At 39.5% G+C, this 18,850-nt stretch overlaps 1 protein-coding gene across 2 annotated transcripts in view; it reads right to left on the bottom strand.

The window, feature by feature from the left end:
• Positions 1 to 18,850, bottom strand: part of DSCAM (DS cell adhesion molecule) — a 627,413-nt gene that overhangs the window by 359,597 nt on the left and 248,966 nt on the right. The gene's annotated exons all lie outside the window — the stretch shown is intronic.

Genomic DNA, 18,850 nt, shown 5'->3' with positions numbered 1-18,850 from the left:
CGCAGGCCACAGAATCTCACCCACCCACTCCTGTATCAAACCCCTAACCTATGTCTGAGCTATTGAAGTCCTCAAATCGTGGTTTAAAGATTTTAAGGTGCAGAGAATCCTCCAGCAAGTGGCCCGTGCCCCATGCTGCAGAGGAAAGCGAAAAGCCCCCAGGGCCTCTGCCAATCTGTCTTGGAGGAAAATTCCTTCCCGACACCAAATATGGCAATCAGCTAAACCCTGAGCATGTGGGAAGACTCACCAGCCAGGAAAGAATTCTCTGTAGTAACTCAGAACCCACCCCATCTAACATCTCATCACAGGCCATTGGGCATATTTACTGTTAATAGTCAAGGATCAATTAATTGCCAAAATTAGGCTATCCCATCATATCATCCCCTCCATAAACTTATCAAGCTTAGTCTCGAAGCCAAATATGTCTTTTGCCCCCACTGCTCCCCTTGGAAGGCTGTTCCAGAACTTCACTTCTATGATGGTTACAAACTTTCATCTAATTTCAAGTCTAAATTTCCCGATGGCCAGTTTATATCCATTTGTTCTTGTGCCCACATTGGTACTGAGCTTAAATACTTCCTCTCCCTCCCTGGTATTTATTCCTCTCATATATTTATAGAGAGCAATCATATCTCCCCTCAGCCTTCTTTTCGTTAGGGTAAACAAGCCAAGCTCTTTGAGTCTCCTTTCATAAGACAGGTTTTCCATTCCTCAGATCATCCTAGTAGCCCTTCTCTGTACCTGTTCCAGTTTGAATTCATCCTTCTAAAACATGGGAGACCAGAACTGCACACAGTATTCCAGATGAGGTCTCACCAGTGCCTTGTATAACAGTACTAACACCTCCTTATCTTTGCTGGAAATACCTCGCCTGATGCATTCCAAGACTGCATTAAGCAACAAAGAGTCCTGTGGCACCTTATAGACTAACAAATATATTGGCAAATAAGCTTTCGTGGTATTTAGTCTATAAGGTGCCACAGTACTCTTTGTTGCTTTTTACAGATCCAGACTAACACGGCTACCCCTCTGATACTTAAGACCGCATTAGCTTTTTTCACGGCCATATCACATGGTGGCTCATAATCATCCTCGGATCAACCAATACTCCGAGGTCCTTCTTCTCCTCTGTTACTTCCGACTGATGCGTCCCCAGCTTATAACAAAAATTCTTGTTATTAATCCCTAAATGCATGACCTTGCACTTTTCACTATTAAATTTCATCCTATTACTATTACTCCAGTTTACAAGGTCATCCAGATCTTCCTGCATGATATTTTGGTCTTCTCTGTATTGGCAATACCTCCCAGCTTTGTGTCATCTGCAAACTTTATTAGCACATTCCCACTTTTTGTGCCAAGGTCAGTAATAAAAAGATTAAATAAGATTGGTCCCAAAACTGATCCCTGAGGAACTCCACCAGTAACATCCCTCCAGCCTGACAGTTCACTTTTCACTATGACCCGTTGTAGTCTCCCCTTTAACCAATTCCTTATTCACCTTTCAATTTTCATATTGATCCCCATCTTTTCCAATTTAGCTAATAATTCCCCATGTAGAACTGTATCAAATGCCTTACTGAAATCGAGGTAAATTAGATCCACTGGATTTCCTTTGTCTAAAAAATCTGTTACCTTCTCAAAGAAGGAGATCAGGTTTGTTTGGCACGATCTACCTTTTGAAAAACCATGTTGCATTTTGTCCCAATTACCATTGACCTCAATGTCCTTAACTACTTTCTCCTTCAATTTTTTCCCCAAGACCTTACATACTACAGATGTCAAACTAACAGGCCTGTAGTTACCTGGATCACTTTTTTTTCCTTTCTTAAAAATAGGAACTATGTTAGCAATTCTCCGGTCATATGGTACAACTCCTGAGTTTACAGATTCATTAAAAATTCTTGCTAATGGGTTTGCAATTTCATGTGCCTGTTCTTTTAATATTCTTGGATGAAGATTATCTGGTCCCCCAGTTTAGTCCCATTAAGCTGTTCGAGTTTGGCTTCTCTCTCGGATGTGGTAATATCTACCTCCATATCCTCATTCCCATTTGTCATCCTACCACTATCCCTAAGCTCTTCATTAGCCTCATTAAAGACTGAGACAAAGTATTTGTTTAGATATTGGACCATGCCTAGATTATCCTTAACCTCCACTCCATCCTTAGTGTTTAATGGTCCCACTTCTTTTTTCTTTGTTTTCTTTTTATTTATATGGCTATAGAATCTTTTCCTATTGGTTTTAATTCCCTTTGCAAGGGAAAACTCTACATGGCTTTTGGCCTTTCTCACTTTATCCCTACATGTTTTGACCTCAATAAGGTAGCTTTCCTTGCTGATCACTCCCATCTTCCACTCCTTGTAGGCTTTCTGCTTTTTCTTAATCACCTCTCTGAGATGCTTGCTCATCCAGCTTGGTCTACAATTCCTGCTTATGATTTTTTCCCCCTTTCTTGGGATGCAGGCTTCTGATAGTTTCTACAACTTTATCTTGAAGTAATTCCAGGCCTCCTCTGCCTTTAGATCCACAAGTTCTTCAGTCCAATCCACTTCCCCAACTAATTTCCTTAATTTTTTATAGTTAGCCCTTTTGAAATCAAAAACCCTAGTCACAGATCTATTTTTGTTTATCCTTCCATCTAGTTTGAACTGAATTAGCTCATGATTGCTCGAACCAAGGTTGTCCCCTACAACCATTTCTTCTATGATGTCCTCACTACTCGCCAAAACCAAAGCTAAAATGGTATCCCCTCTTGTTGGTTCAGCAACTACTTGGTGAAGGAATCCATCAGCTAACGCATTCAGGATAATCCGAGCCCTATTAGCACTTGTCCTCCAGTCTATATCTGGAAAGTTAAAGTCTCCCATGATCACACAATTCCCATTAGTATGTACTTCATTAAAAACATTAAAAAGGTCTCTATCCATATCCAAATCAGATCCCGGTGGTCTATAGCACACCCCAAGCACTATCTCAGGGGAGGCTCTAGTAGCTTTCTTTCCCAATGTGATTTTTGCCCAGACAGACTCTGTCTTATCCATTCCATCCCTTCTTATTTCTTTACAGTCTACCTCATCATTGATATACAATGCTACTTCACCACTTTTGCCTTATTTTTGTCTTTCCTAAACAGCACAAATCCTTCAATACCTGTACTCCAGTCATGACTACTATTCCACCATGTTTCTGTTATCCCTATAACATCTGGTTTCACTTCCTGCACCAGTAACTCTAGTTCCTCCATTTTGTTACCTAGGCTCCTCGCATTGGTGTACAAACATCTTCATTTTTGCTGTTTGGCTTCACTCACATTCTTTACCCGATTAGGCCCAGCCATTCTACTGCCAGTATCACCTATTAGAATTGTATCTACAGTACCCTTCCCTCCATATGTCCATTCTCCTACCCACAGCTGTATCCTTTCTTACTTCGTTTTCTTCCCTCACAAAGCATTCATATAATGCTCTCAGGTGGTACAAATAAATCATAATAATTTTAGCTTTTGTGGTGTGGGGTTTAGATGCAAATGATGCCACAAGGCAGCACTTACCTAAAGGTAAGAAGTTTCATAAAGATTTAATAAAGTTTGTGAATTTGTCTAAATGCACACTTTCAGAGTCTTCATGTACCTTCCTACCCACACAGTGTTCACTGTCATGCTATTCTTTGGTAAAAATCTCTGAGGATATTTAAATTCCACCTATATAACCACTGGAAATATTCGATCAGGACCTTTGTATAATGTTTCATCAGAAGGATAGTATCTCTAACAGTGCAAACACAGGATCCATAGTCTTGTCTGCCTTTTGTAGAAGGAGGGAAATAAGACCCAGAAGATCTGGGCCTGGGGCAAGTGCTGCTTTTGTGGCATCATTCACACACATATGAGGTGAACAGTGACTTGAGGTGCCTCAACTTTTTGAGAGCTCAACTTAAGACACCCTAAAAAGGGCCTGATTTTCAGAGAGCAAGTGCTTAGCTCTTTCTGATCATTAGGACTCTTTTATGGTGTCTCCAGTTGAGTTTCAAAAAATTGAGACACCCAAAATCATTATTCACATTTGAAAATGTAAGCCATGTTTTTGTCTGTGAGGCCTGCAAAGGAGGTAGACAACCTCAACATTTTTATTTGCAGTCAGGTCCAAATTTTATACAAATATTGCCCTCTCCATACTACTCCAGTGGATGTGATTTAAAGAAACTTCAGATCAAATTTCAAAAAGATGTTTTGTGTATTACTATTTCCAATAGGGAGCTGAGCACAAAATTGTTCCAGGGTTAAAAAAATCAAATCAAATCTGTGCAGTAGCAAACAATGAATAAGCGAGTTTCTGTTTTTGAAAACTAGTTACTAGTATGAAACTGCAGGGGGACAGTGCCAGTCAGGAATAATACTCATTTGTCCTAACAATAATACATGTAACATTCTGAAACTGATATATAAATATATACAAAGAGAGAGAGAGAGAGATGGGACCTTAAAAATAAGCAGCGACTACATAAAGGAATATAGAGTAGATGCTTTCATATTAACCATTTATGAGCTATCTAGAGTAAATTCTAGGGAGAATAGTGAGGGTTTTTGTTTACATTATTTTTTTCTTAGTTTTCCCCAGTACAGTCTGTGTTTAACACAAGTGGTGTGCATTGCAACAGACTAAATTAAAAGTCACGTGTTCTGTATCCACAGTGGAAGAGGTTGGGTTTACGATCTTATTAAAATTGGAACACTGAAAGTGGAAATCAGAGCCAAACTAAACTCAGGAGGAAATCCTTTTACTGACCTCCAATCAAAATGATTATTGCATCCAGGTGGCAAATCCAACATTATGCAAATTAATTCTCAAAGTTTATGCTACACATTTTGATATGAAGCATTTCACTTTTTCATGCTTTTCTTTTCTCCCTATTTTCTTTCTTCTATGTCCTTCTTCGGCTCTCCTTCACTTGACATCCTTATTTAATATCACTGGATGGGCCAAACTGATAGTTACTTTGACAACCAAAGAAAATAAGAGCAGTATGACATCAGTGACAAGAACAGAATGCATGAACAAGAAGAATAAATGGTACCTCATAAGACTCAGTCTGTCTCTCTCACATACTCTCTTTTCTATCTTATTTCTGCACCATAATAATGAAAAATCAGTTTCTCTCTTACATGTCCTCCTTTTAAGCTCTGAAGTAGTAAATAACCTGAAAAGGCTGTATGAATGTTTCTTTCTTTGCATTAAGGAAGGCAAGAGGATTTTCAACAGCCTTCTGTTATATGTGCTCTATACATGTCCTAAACAATAGATAAACAAACACATTGTAGCAACATCAAAGGAAAATAACAAATGGTGATAACATGCATAAAAATACTTATGGAATCATTATGAATGTTCCTCCATGGATTTGGAAATTCATTTAGAAAGCCCAGACTTTTTCCCATAAAGATTTTTTTTATTGACTTTTGGCTACTATTTACCTTCACATAATCATTACATGTCATAAAAAATAAATGTTTGTTTTGCAGTACATGAAACAAGATATATACATATATTTATCCAATTATGTTTATATAATATTATAGATGTAGCTGGCAGCTATGGCTATTTCTACACTATCGAGACTATGCTGGCATAGCTATGTCAGCATAGCCATGCTTGTACAGCCCCCTAGCGTGGATGCAACATATGCTGGCAGGAGTTTTTCTGCTGGTGTAGGAACAGTCTCACTGAATGACATTAGCTATGCTAACAGAAGCACTCTTCTGTCCGCATAGCTGCATCTTCATTGGGTGTTTAGTCTGCATAGCTATATTGGTCAGGGCTGTGAGTTTTTCAGAACTATGCTGGTATAATTTTAAGTATAGACACAACCTATGTCTATATTTAAGGTTGCCCAATAGTTTCCATTATAAAACCCCATTTTCCATCATGTCTAACTTCATCAAATTTTAGCCATTTGGGCTGATGCTTTCCATGTCGGCGATGTGCCTCTGGCTGATTCCCCCTCTCCACCTCCCCAAGGAGAGCTGAAGGAAGGAGAGGCAGTCTGGGAAGTGGAGGGAATGAGAAAGGGAAATAAGGACAAGCTGAGAGGTTGGAGGGCAGGAACAGAAGGCACTATAGCCACTAGAAAACTGTCCATTGGAAAAAGAACCCAGGATTCCGGAGTTCCAATACCAGCTGGGCAATAATTTTTGAGCATTTTTTTCCCCCAGTGAAAAATGTAGATTTGGTAACAACAAAATGTTTGGTGAAGTTGTGCTGATTTTGCCAAACTGTTTTTTGGGGAAAACACCTCAACATTCAGGAAAAACTGAAATGTTTCATTTCAACATTTTTTCCAAATGAAGTAGTATTTTTTTGTTTTTTTTTTTGTTTTTTTTGGGGGGGGGTTGTCAAAATAACCTTTTGTTTGGAAATTTCCTTTAACTTCTAAAATTTCCTTGTTTAAATGTTTAAAATTTCAAAAACATTTAAAATTCCCAAAATCAAAACTGAATGCTTTATTTTGGGTCAAATGAATCTTTTGTTTGACCCAAAACATTTTTTAAAACTTTTAAAATTGCCAGTGAACTGGATAATCCATTATTCACCCAGCTCTAGTCCCAGTATTCCTCTGCTGTCAGGAAACAACTGTGAAATCTACTGTCAAGTGTGTGTTTCATCCCACTCTGGTGCCTGACTCATTAGAGTGGAAAACAGGTTACTACAACTGAATACTCCATTACCTCAAGCGGCAGAGGTCTGTGTGGTGGATCTAAAGATCCAAACCATGCTGACGAACCATGTGGGGCCCAATAGGATTTTTCATCAGATGAAACCATTTTTTTTAAGGACTAGAAGAGTATATATGAGAACTATGTTAAAAGAACATTGAGGTTGTAACGTCAAAGACTTGGAAGTTAGAAAATGCCAGAATTAAAGTTGCCTGTGTAACTTCTTGGCTTTCATTCATTCTCTCTCTCACTCCCCCTACCGCAAGCTTTCTCCAGTGCTGGGAGGGGAAGTCAGTTGCTGCACAGGAAGAGGGAGTGCTGCAGTATCTGTGACCCTTCGTCTCCCTGCACACTCTGCTGTCCATAGGATACAGACATGACACCCGCCATAGCCAGGGTGGGGAGGAGACAGAATGCACTGAATGGAGAGAAGCAGCAACAGGAGGCTACATTGTACCTTGCAGTCCTTTCTAACCCTATGATTCTAGGGGAAGTCTATTTTTTAAATCCCCGGACCTGAGGCAGGCAGTGTTGGTTGGCCATGGGCATCACTGACTAGGAAAATAGTTTTGGAGCAGAACATGTCTTAGCCCCCCGCCCCCCATTTTTCCATCTCCAGCACATCCACACATGCATAGTGGTTGCATCTATGATTCCATCTGGCTGCTTTAGATATGTGCAGGGAGATGCCTGAGAGCATGCTGTCGGTGAGCATGCTGGCTGGGGCACATGCAATGTTCATATTTTTTTCTTTGCAGCAAGCCTCTAGTAAGCACTATGGAGCAGAACACAGAAGGCAAGTGGGGATTTTTCAACAAATTATAACCGCCAATTCTGAACGGATTTTCAGCACAATGCACCTCTCTGACCTCAGAATTATCCACTTGCCAAATTTCAAGTCCTTGCTGCAAATTATGGAGGCATTACAGATATTTCAAACATGTTTATGAATTATTTATTTATTTTTAAATAAAGGAAAGTTTTAAGCAACCTTTCAACACATTGAACTGCTCCCAGAAACTAGTACGAAGACAGTTCAAGCAATGAAACAGATATTCCATGCTCCCCATGAGCAACACTAAATAAACAGGCAACTACATGCCACCCTATCTTACTTTTCTGGTGTAGTACCAGAAGAAAAAGAAGAAGAGAAGATCTTTTCAGTCTGTGCTCCATTACTTATTACTACTTAAGATTTTCTCTTTGTTTTTTTCTCTAGCCTCCACTGGTATTGAACACAGGGCCTTTGGATCATACGGAAGAGTGTATTATTAAAAGGAATCTATTTACATTTAAGAAAATAAAACATTTCCCCTTTGGAAAACATACTAATGACATATGTTGATTTGGCACAGGATCCGATTCTTGATATATTATTTCACACCTGCTCTAGATAGTAGAATATCATTAAAAATAAGTAAATTACACTGATGTAAAACTGATACAACTGAATGGAAATTAGACTATGGATGAAATCCTAGCTCCATCAAAGTTGATGGAAGTTTTGTCATTGACTTTAACGTGGCTAGCATTTCATACTATATCCTTTAATGTAACTTCTGAGAGTAACTTCTGTTCCACTAGAAACCATATTTTGTCATTGTATAATGTCAAGTCAGTTGAGGCCCTCATCTGTATGCTGCCCAATAGAAGTCTTGCATACTAGATAATGCTAAGAGTTCACTATCTCTTGGAGTTATGTATTATCAGAATCTTTCTACTTGATCAGGAAGATTTTTTTGTCCAGCAGCATTTTCATTTTATCTTATATTTTACATTAGTATATATAGAGCAGATTGCAAATGTATAATTCTTTCATCTTGTACCTCCACAGAAAATACAATTTATTCCTGGCAAAGATATTCATGTTTGCTTCTCACTTTATTCCTATCTGAGATATATTATAGTTTTACCATTCTAGCTGAACTTTAACTCTTTTCTTTAAAATCATTGATAAGGGTCCCCTCCCCACATATAGTTTCTAATTTGTGGGTCAAATAGGCTGTACTTCCTGGTATTTAATTGTTCCTTGTACCTATTTCAGTTTAAAATGTTCTGTAATTCTCATTACTATTCCTTCGTTAATATGCAATATTTATGATGTGCCTATATTCTTTTTATAGCTTGATACTTGTCCACATTTTTCAGCTTTTTATAACTATAAGTGTAGAGACTTTTTGTGATATTTAATATAATTAATTCACTTGGGGCCACAGAGAAAGCTGATTCTGTCAAGGAAGCCATGAAAACTTAACAAGGAGAGTGGTCAGAAAAATTCTTTGTTCCTCAAAAGAAATATCTAAAAACTCAACAGATTAATGGTGCATTTCAAAGGCGTTTTGCAATTAAGTAGACCTCTTCGTCAGCCAGTGTTTACTCTTTATTACGAATACAAATTTTCAAATTCAAGAGCAAACATCCAACAGGCAGAACTGTCAAACAGAAATGGTTTAAAAGTATCACAAATTGGCAGATATTGGGCCGACTCTTGCACTATGAGAGTTTTGTTATAGACTTCAATGGGAAGAGGATCAGGGCAACAATGATCATTTTAAAATGTAGGAACAAAATAGGGGCTAACAATCTGAATGAGGGAACAGTAAGAAAACCTGAATGAAATTTTAAACTTTTCATTGAAACATGTTTCTTCATAAAAGGGAGATTCTTTCAAACCTGTCTTAAAATTAATGTGAAATGAAAACCTCTCCCAGTAGCTGAGTGAGGCTTAGGAGATATAGAAATGTCAGGAGCATAAAAAGATAAAACTCCATCGACCAACAAAGAAAGCTGTGAAAAACACATGGTTTTACTGCCACAATATCTTCCTTGGATCAAATGGTCTTGTGAGTTTAATAATGGAGAGTTTCCAACAGCAGGGGAGAAGAGACTTCAGTGGTGACAGAAGGAAATGACACTTTACTGTAGCTACAAAAAACAAGTAAAAATGCTGTCTTCTTGGGGTTAAAAAAATATATATCTTGGTTCTCCAAAGCAGTAAGATTCTCTTCTTTCATTATCTTTCTGCTGAATAAAATATTTCATTTTAAGAATGGTGCTAGGCAGTGAAAATATACCCATTTATGCTTTTTAGTTTTGCTGCTTTTTTCTTTTGAAGTGGTAAGCCTTGTTAGAGGGAGCTTATCCTTGAAAAGAAATGTTTAATACATATGAAGTAGTCATCATGTGCCAGCAATGCCCCTCTGCTATGTACATTGGCCAAACCGGACAGTCTCTACGCAAAAGAATAAATGGACACAAATCGGACATCAGGAATGGTAACATACAAAAGCCAGTACGAGAACATTTCAACCTCCCTGGATATTCTACAAAAGATGTAAAAGTAACTATTCTTGAACCAAAAAACTTCAGAAACAGACTTCAAAGAGAAACAGGAGAACTAAAATTCATTTGCAAATTTAACACCATTAATTTGCGCTTGAATAGGGACTGGGAGTGGCTGGCTCATTACAGATGCAGCTTTGCCTCTCCTGGAATTGACACTTCCTCATCTATTATTGGGAGTGGACTACATCCACCCTGATCGAATTGGCCCTGTCAACACTAGTTCTCCACTTGTGAGGTAACTCCCTTCTCTTCATGTGTCATTATATAATGCCTGCATCTGTAACTTTCACTCCATACATCTGAAGAAGTGGGGTGTTTTACCCACGAAAGCTTATGCCCAAATAAATCTTTTAGTCTTTAAGATGCCACTGGACTCCTTGTTGTTTATGAGGTAGTATGAATCTAAGGCTCACACTGAACCAAATATTCAAACATAGGGGCCTATGTTGTGCTTATAAAACATTGCTGTAAAAAGATTCCACAGGCAGAAATTAGGCACCTGTTTGAAAATGTGTCCGTTACTGCCTAAGGATTAGATAGAACATTTATTCTATGTTTTGGGAGCATGGGGTGATGTGCAGCTACATCACCCAGTAGGCGCTCCAGTGCAGAATGGTGACTCAAGGTTAATGATCCAAACCCTACTGAAATCAATTGGAGACTTTCTACTGATTTTATTAAACTTTGGATGAGGGCGAAAGGCTTAACTTAAAGATATGTAAGGGTCCTTTGGGGTGAAATTCATCCTTAGTTGCAGTATTAACCCAAAATCCTTGTTTTAAATCTTTAAGCTTCAGAACATTCTATGGAAACAGATAATTATGTTGTTCCCACAAGTAGCAACCAATTATCCATTTGAAACATCTTAGTTAACATTAACTGCTGTAGATTTTAGACACCATGGAATGGGATGTTCACTCCAGCCCAAAATCTCTCTCTAGAATAAAAAGAATGTCTGACTTGGCAAATGCTGATTATTATGTTTCTTTCACTCCTCAAGAAAACCATAATAGCCTGTAAGGCAAAACAGTTCTTTTCACATTGGTTGTGGAGGCACAGTAATTACCTTTCAAAGGGAAAGTAGTTCATATCAACTCCATGAGTTGCATTTAGGCCTATACTTTTAGCTCAGTACAGGGTATCTGAACAATTATGCATATAATGTCAGTTATTAGTTAACAAGTTTTACATGCATCAGACATAGAACTCCTGATGTACCATACTGTTTACCCCAAAAAATCCCCAAATAAATAACATACCATTAGAGTCAAGCAAAATTTGAAATTTCCACCCTGTCGGACATTCCAACATTTCAATGGGTTTTCATTTTGGGGTGGGTTTTTTTGTCCCAAATTGGTACAAAATTTGAAATTTTGGCTTTTTTCTCCACAGAGCAGGAATTTCAAAATATGTTATTTTGGAAATGTCAGAACATTTTGTTTCAATATTTTTGATCAAAATGAAACATTTCAACATTCCCAAAATTGAAATATTTCATTTTGGTTAATTTAATTGACTCAAAACATTTCATTCTGAGTCAGTTCTATCTTAAACTGCTTTTTCCCATAGTGGTGCATTGCCTCATGTAGTACGGGAGCCTGATGCCCCTCATCATCCCCTATGGGCCAGGCTTCTTGTCCAGACTACATCTCCAGAATGCACTATGTACCTCTGTCAGAGGAAAATCCGCATTTCATTATGGAAGAGGTAGTCCTCCAAGGAGCCCAGACCATAGGAGAGAATGGGAGTCCAAATTGCAACTCCCATAAGGAAATGCTCTGATACGGAAATGCAATTTAATGTTTTGTTGAACAGGTATTAAATGAAACATTTTGGAAATATTCTGATTCAGGTCAAAGTGATTTCAATTTTTCTGATGGAAAACTGAAAATTCTCATTTTCCATTGGAGAACTCCTGACCAGCTCTACCCATCACCTTGTCAAATACTTACAGCTAGAACCCTGGGTATGGCTACAAGGTACACTGTACAGGTGAGGAATACAAAGATGAGATATAGCCCGGTTTCTCATTCTCCTGAAACTGGGCCAGCTATGTGTTGGCTCAGTCTACAAGGTTAAGTTAGAGTAGCCTTAGAGTTGCTCTAAGTTATGACGGATGCCAATGGCCGCTTACCTGGGCAGCTCCCATTTGGTGTGAGGAGTGCAGGTGGGAATGTGGAGCGGGAGGTGCAGGAGCTCCCATTTGGTGCTCAGGGTGGAGGTAGGTATGTGTGGGGGTGCAGGAGTCAGGGCAGGGGGCTGTGGGTGTGTGAGGAGGGTGCAGGAGTCAGGGCAGAGGGCATGTGAGGGGGGTGCAGGAGTCAGGGAATAGGGTGGGGGGGCTGGGTGTGTGTGAGGGGGGTGCTGGAGTCAGGGCTGAGGTAATGGGGGATGCAGGGGTCAGGACAGGTGGATGGGTGTGTGTGAGGGGGTGCAGGGGTCAGGGCAGGGGCTTGGGGAGTGTGGAAGGGGGTAGGGTGGGGAGCGGGGTGGGAATTGGGACTCCTGGGCTCCGGGAAGGGGCTGGTGTCTGACACTCGCGGGAGGAGTGCTGGAAGCGAGGACTCTGGATTCCTAGGTTTCCAGCTGGGCTCTAGTTGTTCAAAGGGGTGGGGGGCAGACGAAGATTAAGGCTCTGGATTCCTGGGTTCTGCCCTCAATGCCGGAGGGGAGCGGGGGTCCAGTGACCTGGGAGGGGGAAAGAGGCATGACCCAGCTGTTCCCAGGGTCCAGCAGGCAGCGAGCCGCAGCCCTCGAGCTTGGGTTCAGGTTGTGGGACGCAGCCTGCCCCAGTACAGAGCTGAGCTCATCCCAGCACCGAGGCTCCAACCCCGGGGCAGCCTGCCTGAGTCCAGGAAGCGGGGCCGGCTGTGCTCAGGGCAGGCGGGCGCACAGCGCTGCTGGGACCCAGGACCCTTCCCCACTTACAGGCCTCACGAGCGCTGCAATTCCTGTGGGGCCGGGTCTTTCTTCCTGCCCCTGCCGGTAGGGCCGCTTCTGGAGCCGCTCAGACTCCACAGACACCAGGTAGCGGTATGGACATGCTAACCCGGAAACACAACCTCCCACCAGAAGTGACCGAGGTCAGAAAAGCATGTGCAAATGCCAGAGGGAGGGACTGAGAAGAGCGGGCTGGGCCAGGCAGGATTTTTAATGGCACGCTGCTGCCTGACGAGGTCCCGGACGCCAGCCCTGCTCAGTCTGCTGCCGGCCTGGGTTTGGCCGGTGGTCGGGACCCCAGCAGGCAGCAGCATGCCATTAAAAATCAGCTTGCATGCCATCTTTGGCACACATGCCATAGGTTGCTGACACCTGTTATAGGCCAATATCATAATAGCTGGCAATAATACTTGGCCAGCATTAGCACATTCCCTAAAGTTACCATAAGACCTTCTGAAAACTATTAAAGCAATTCCATAAATGTCCAGTCACTAATACTAAGTCAGACTGGGTGTCGCTAAATGCATAAGAAATATCTGTAGTAACCCAGTTGGATTGTTTATTCCTCCTTGGCCCATTACCACAGTACATAAACTGTAATATACAGGTCAATAACTAACGGGTGTTTGGAGGAAATATCTTAAAACCACCAAAAGGAAAGACTAATTTTAAAAGGTGCACGTAACCAAGGCAACAGCTCAACAGACTATGTGATGTAGACTTTCATAAAAAGAACTCTTGATGTTTCAATGCAACACTCACAATGTTCATGTTTTCCTTTTAAATTCATGAGCTAGATAGATAGATTAGATACACTTGGTCAAGCCCACAATATATTTGTTTATTGAGAACAAAAGTGCTCTGATTTCCTGATTAATTGCAGGAGTAAGAAGGATTTTTGGAAAAAAAAAAAAGTTGCAGTCACTCTTAGATGTCAAATACCATTAAAGGCAACTCTGCCTGTTACTAGAGAAGATAAAAGCTGTATTTAAAAGCCTTGCCAAAAATGTCCTTTTCAGTACTAATTAGAATCAATGGTCAAAGCTGCAAGAGCAAAAGAAGAATGGGGTGGGGATGAACAAGAGAAATAAATATCATCTCTGACACAGACAGTATTTTTTTTTTAACATCAGCTCACAGTAGAATTTTTTTAATGTAACATCTTATGTTTATATAGCACTGTGAGCAGGTACCCTTCTCAACTACACACACAGAAAATCCACACACAGAAACTCCCTTTTCCTAGAGTATGCCCAACCAAGAAATTAGCAATAATACAGCATGAAGTAGCACAAGTCCTCTGGCCAGGCTTGACTGCTCCAAGGATTCCTACTTCAGGATTCTTCAGCTCATACCCTAGCTCAGGGTGGCAACCTTTCAGAAGAGATGTGCCGAGTCTCCATTTATTCACTCTGATTTAAGGTTTCGCGTGCCAGTCATACATTTTAACCTTTTTAGAAGGTCTCTTTCTATAAGTCTATAGTATATAACAAAACTAGTGTTGTATGTAAAGTAAATAAGGTTTCAAAATGTTTAAGAAGATTCATTTAAAATTAAATTAAAATGCAGAGCCCCCTGGACTGGTGGCCAGGACCCAGGCAGTGTGAGTGCCAATGAAAATCAGCTTGCGTACCGCCGTCGGCACCTGTGCCATAGGTTGCCTACCCCTGCCCTAGCTTCTCTCTCTCTCTCTCTGGATGCTCCCACCTCCTCTTTCCCACTTGAGGTAATAAGTCACCTGATTCAATGAGTCAGCAGAATGCACTCAACCTTCTCCCATCAGGGAACCCCACCCTGCCAACACGTGAGCTGTTTCAAGCAAATACTTGCCAGACTCTTACCAGCCTCTTTCATCCCAGAGGACCTGAAGTGTTTTAAACGCTCATTTCAAACATCAATGAACTACATTCAGTGTTATAAACAGATCATGATTTTGTGACCTTGTTCTAAAAATGGACCTGAACTGCTGCAGATTTTTGGTTCCTGATTTTTGGTTTAGAGCCACCTGAATTTTACAGATAGCCTCCATGGCAAGGTTCCCTATTTTGTGATTTGGTTTAGGCTCATTCAAACTTGAAAGACTGAACAAACAGAGTAGACAAATGTTAATGAAGCTCTAAACTTTGTGAGATGGGAGGGGCATGGTCCCTAATGTTTCAAACTGGCCAACCGGTCACTAGATTTGTATTAATTTGTTGTCAAATACAACTTTGCTGTCTCATTTGTAAGAATCTGGAGGCCATCCTGTGTATCTGGAACATTTTCCCCTGCTATGCAAGGTGAACTTCACATAGTATCACCAAACAGATTTGGAAATTAACGCTGGTTTCATCAGCTGAACATTTTTAAGTCCTTCCAGATGTCTACTTTATGTGATAATGCTATAGACCCTGGCCCTCCTCTTTCTTGCAGTGATGCAAATCAGGAGTAACTGTGAAAATGAATGGAGTTACACTCCAGGAGAACAGGCCATTCGAATCTGTACATTTCATAGTTAACGCCAGTTCTAAATATGCGTCACATCCTAAAAACTGATTAGCCCTCAAGTCTCATATTCCCAGGCATGGACCCATTTTAACTAAATAAAGAAATAAGTAAAATATAGTGCTTGTGAACTGGCAGCCTTGGGCACTGAAATCTTCCTCTCTGTATTCCCAGAAGAGGCATAGCATGGGCACAGAGTCAGTGTAAGCCTCCCAAACCTACCCTGTCATTATGCTTCAGCTGTGTTTTGGAAGGTGCCCTCTTTCATATCCTCTTTAGACTGCCTTAATGCCCCAAATGCTTCTACTTTTAAATTAGACACTCGAATGAATCCCTCAAAGGGTAAAAGCTCAGTTCATCCTCCAGTCCTTGGCCTTACTGCTGAGAGACTATCACCAAGAATGCCCATTGTTGTACTGATTTTTGTGATGTACAGTGGACATCTAGTCTTTAGGGATTAGGCTGTAACTATTTATGCATTTTATATATGTAATTGAACAGCTAGTAGATGGAAATGGAAATGACCTATATATATATATATATATATATATATATATATATATATATATATATATATATATATATATATATATATAGGTCATTGGTTCAGATACAGGACTGGTAGAGAGTGAAAGCCATTTCCATCTACTAGATGTTCAATTACCTATATAAAATGCATAAATTATACATATAATTAGTCTGCCTATCCACCCAGTTCCTTGATGTTTCCATTGTTTTGTTATATTGAGCAAATAAGGTGTTTTTTCCTCCTGTTCTAGGACAGGAGTCACAAAAAAAGACTGAGCTGAGGTTTCAGGAAAGGAGCCTCAAAATTTATAATGCAAAAAAGTTGGCATGCCTATGTATTCTCCATACTAGAATGTCCATTGGTCTAAATGGTAGGAATGTCACTTCACAGGATACATTTCACAATATGAGAACCCAGAGGTTAAGTGAAATAGTGCTGCTTCTTCTGAATCTTCATATCCAAATCTCTAGGGTAATCAACATTGCATCTTCTGTGAAAATCAAATCATATTCTTAAAATTCTTGCATTTTGTGAGGCCAGTAAAATAATAAAACAATCTAGAATTCAAGTTACCCCAAAGATGAGATATTTACCAAAATCCAAGTATAGATGAACAACCCAGTTCTAGAGAATATTAAAAACTACATTTCTTCAGGTTGCATTTAAAATGTGCTGACAACATAAACAGATGAGGAAATCTTTCATAATTAATGCACTCATAATTAATTACACCAAGCATGTCATTTAGTCTGTCTCTACCTCAGCTCCCTATACGTAAAATGGGTGTTTTGATGACATTAATAAATGCGAGGTACTTAGTTAGCATGGCGACAAGAGCCATATAAGTACATAGACATATAATTATAAACAATATCAATTACTTTTCCAGAACAGATATGAATCAAAACAGACAAATTATGGGTCAGAGTTAAGGTTGTTTTGTGGTGATGAAATATGCCTTTCTTTATACTTTATCACAATTGCCACGTGCATTAAGTTTTACAATATTTTCAATTATCTATTCCCTTTGTTTTAAGGAATTGGGTTTCACAAAATAGTGTGATAGATTATTACATTGCTGTCACAGTGTTAACTGGTTTTTCAATATTTTTTGTTTGCTTTGGTTTTAAATAGCAATTTAACTTGTTAATTATCTTTATATATAATATATAATTAAGATAATTAACAAGTTAACAAATCACTATTCAATAAACCATAAAAAGCAGCCAGCTTAGACTTCTGTATGGTAAAGAGAATAACTAGAACAAGTCTACCCCACCTAGAGGGAAAAACATTTGAACTCTTCTTGTAACAGTGTTTTATTTAAAATATAAAATTCTCACTGGGTAAGGGTTGATGCAGCATGAGGAGAAGGGATAAGGAAGGCAACACCAGCTTTTTCTTTCCAGTGTGTTTCCTATGCCCTCAAAAATTTCTCTTGACAGCACCTCATGTGCTGAAGAGGAATTCTTCAATGTGCAATCAGCAAGGGGGTCTCTGTAGCTGCAGGTTGGCATATGGTGTCTCAAATTTCTCAGTGACAAGTGGCATGTTAGCAGAGCAACAGAGTAGCAGGGAAAAAAGACATTTTGCTAATCACTCCCTGTTGCCTGCACCCTCAGGCAGAATCATATTGCTTTATGCAGATGAGCTCATAACAGTTTCTTCAATTTAGCTTTTATATAAAAAAGTGCCAGCTCCTAACGCTATGTCAACAGGCACCCGAGGGCCTACCACTTTACATTGCAAGTGTATTACTATTTAAAGACGAGCTTTTAGCTTAACATCAGTGCTTGCCTTCAGAGTTTAATTACCGCCCTCCCCATGGGGCCCAATGAGCCATCTACTCCTCCTGAGGGATTTCTGCTTGGTGATGATCTTTAACTAAATAAGTAAATGCCAAATAAGCACTTCTTAAAGATGCAGTATCTTGTTTCTTGCCTGATTTTGATGACTGCAGAATCTAGGCTGCAATTTGCCTCTGACTCGCAGTGTGCTATGTTGAATTTAGAAAGCCCAGTTATAAATCTCATGTTTAATATAAAGTGGTAGAGGGATTTTAAAAGAAAGTTAATGAAATCTTTATTAGGGCTGTCAAGAGATTAAAAAAATTAATCGCCATTAATCGCGCAGTTAAACAACAATAGAATATCATTAATTTTAAATGGTTTTAGATGGTTATTACATTTTCAAATATATTAATTTCAACTACAACACAAAATACAAAGTGTACAGTACTCACTTTATATTTATTTTTTATTACAAATATTTGCACTGAAAAAAACAAAAAAAAGTATTTTTTCAATTCACCTCATAGAAGTACTGTAGTGTAATCTCTTTATCGTGAAAGTTGAAATTAAATGTAGAATTATGTTAAAAAACGGCATTCAAAAATAAAACCATATAAAACTTTAGAGCCTACAAGTCCACGCAGTTCTATTTCTTGGTCAGCCAATCACTCAGACAAACAAGGTTGGTTACAATTTGTAGGAGGAAATGCTGCCTGCTTCTTGTTTATAATGTCACCTGAAAGTGAGAACAGGCATTCCCATGGCAATGTTGTAGCTGGCGTTGCAAGATATTTACGTGCCAGATACACTAAAGATTCATATGTCCCTTTCATACTTCAACCACCATTCCAGGGGGACATGCATCCATGCTGATGATGGGTTCGGCTGGATAACAATCCAAAGCAGTGAGGACTGATGCATGTTCATTTTCATCATCTGAGTCAGATGCCATTAGAAGAGGGCTGATTTTCTTTTTCGGTGGTTTGGGTTTTGTAGTTTCCGCATCAGAGTGTTTCTCTTTTAAAACTTCTAAAAGCATGCTCCACA

This window comes from Mauremys reevesii, linkage group 1, assembly GCF_016161935.1.
Source record: "Mauremys reevesii isolate NIE-2019 linkage group 1, ASM1616193v1, whole genome shotgun sequence".
Lineage (NCBI taxonomy): Eukaryota > Metazoa > Chordata > Testudines > Geoemydidae > Mauremys > Mauremys reevesii.
Note: the sequence above shows the minus strand (reverse complement) of the source record. Positions and strands in the feature narration are given on the sequence as shown.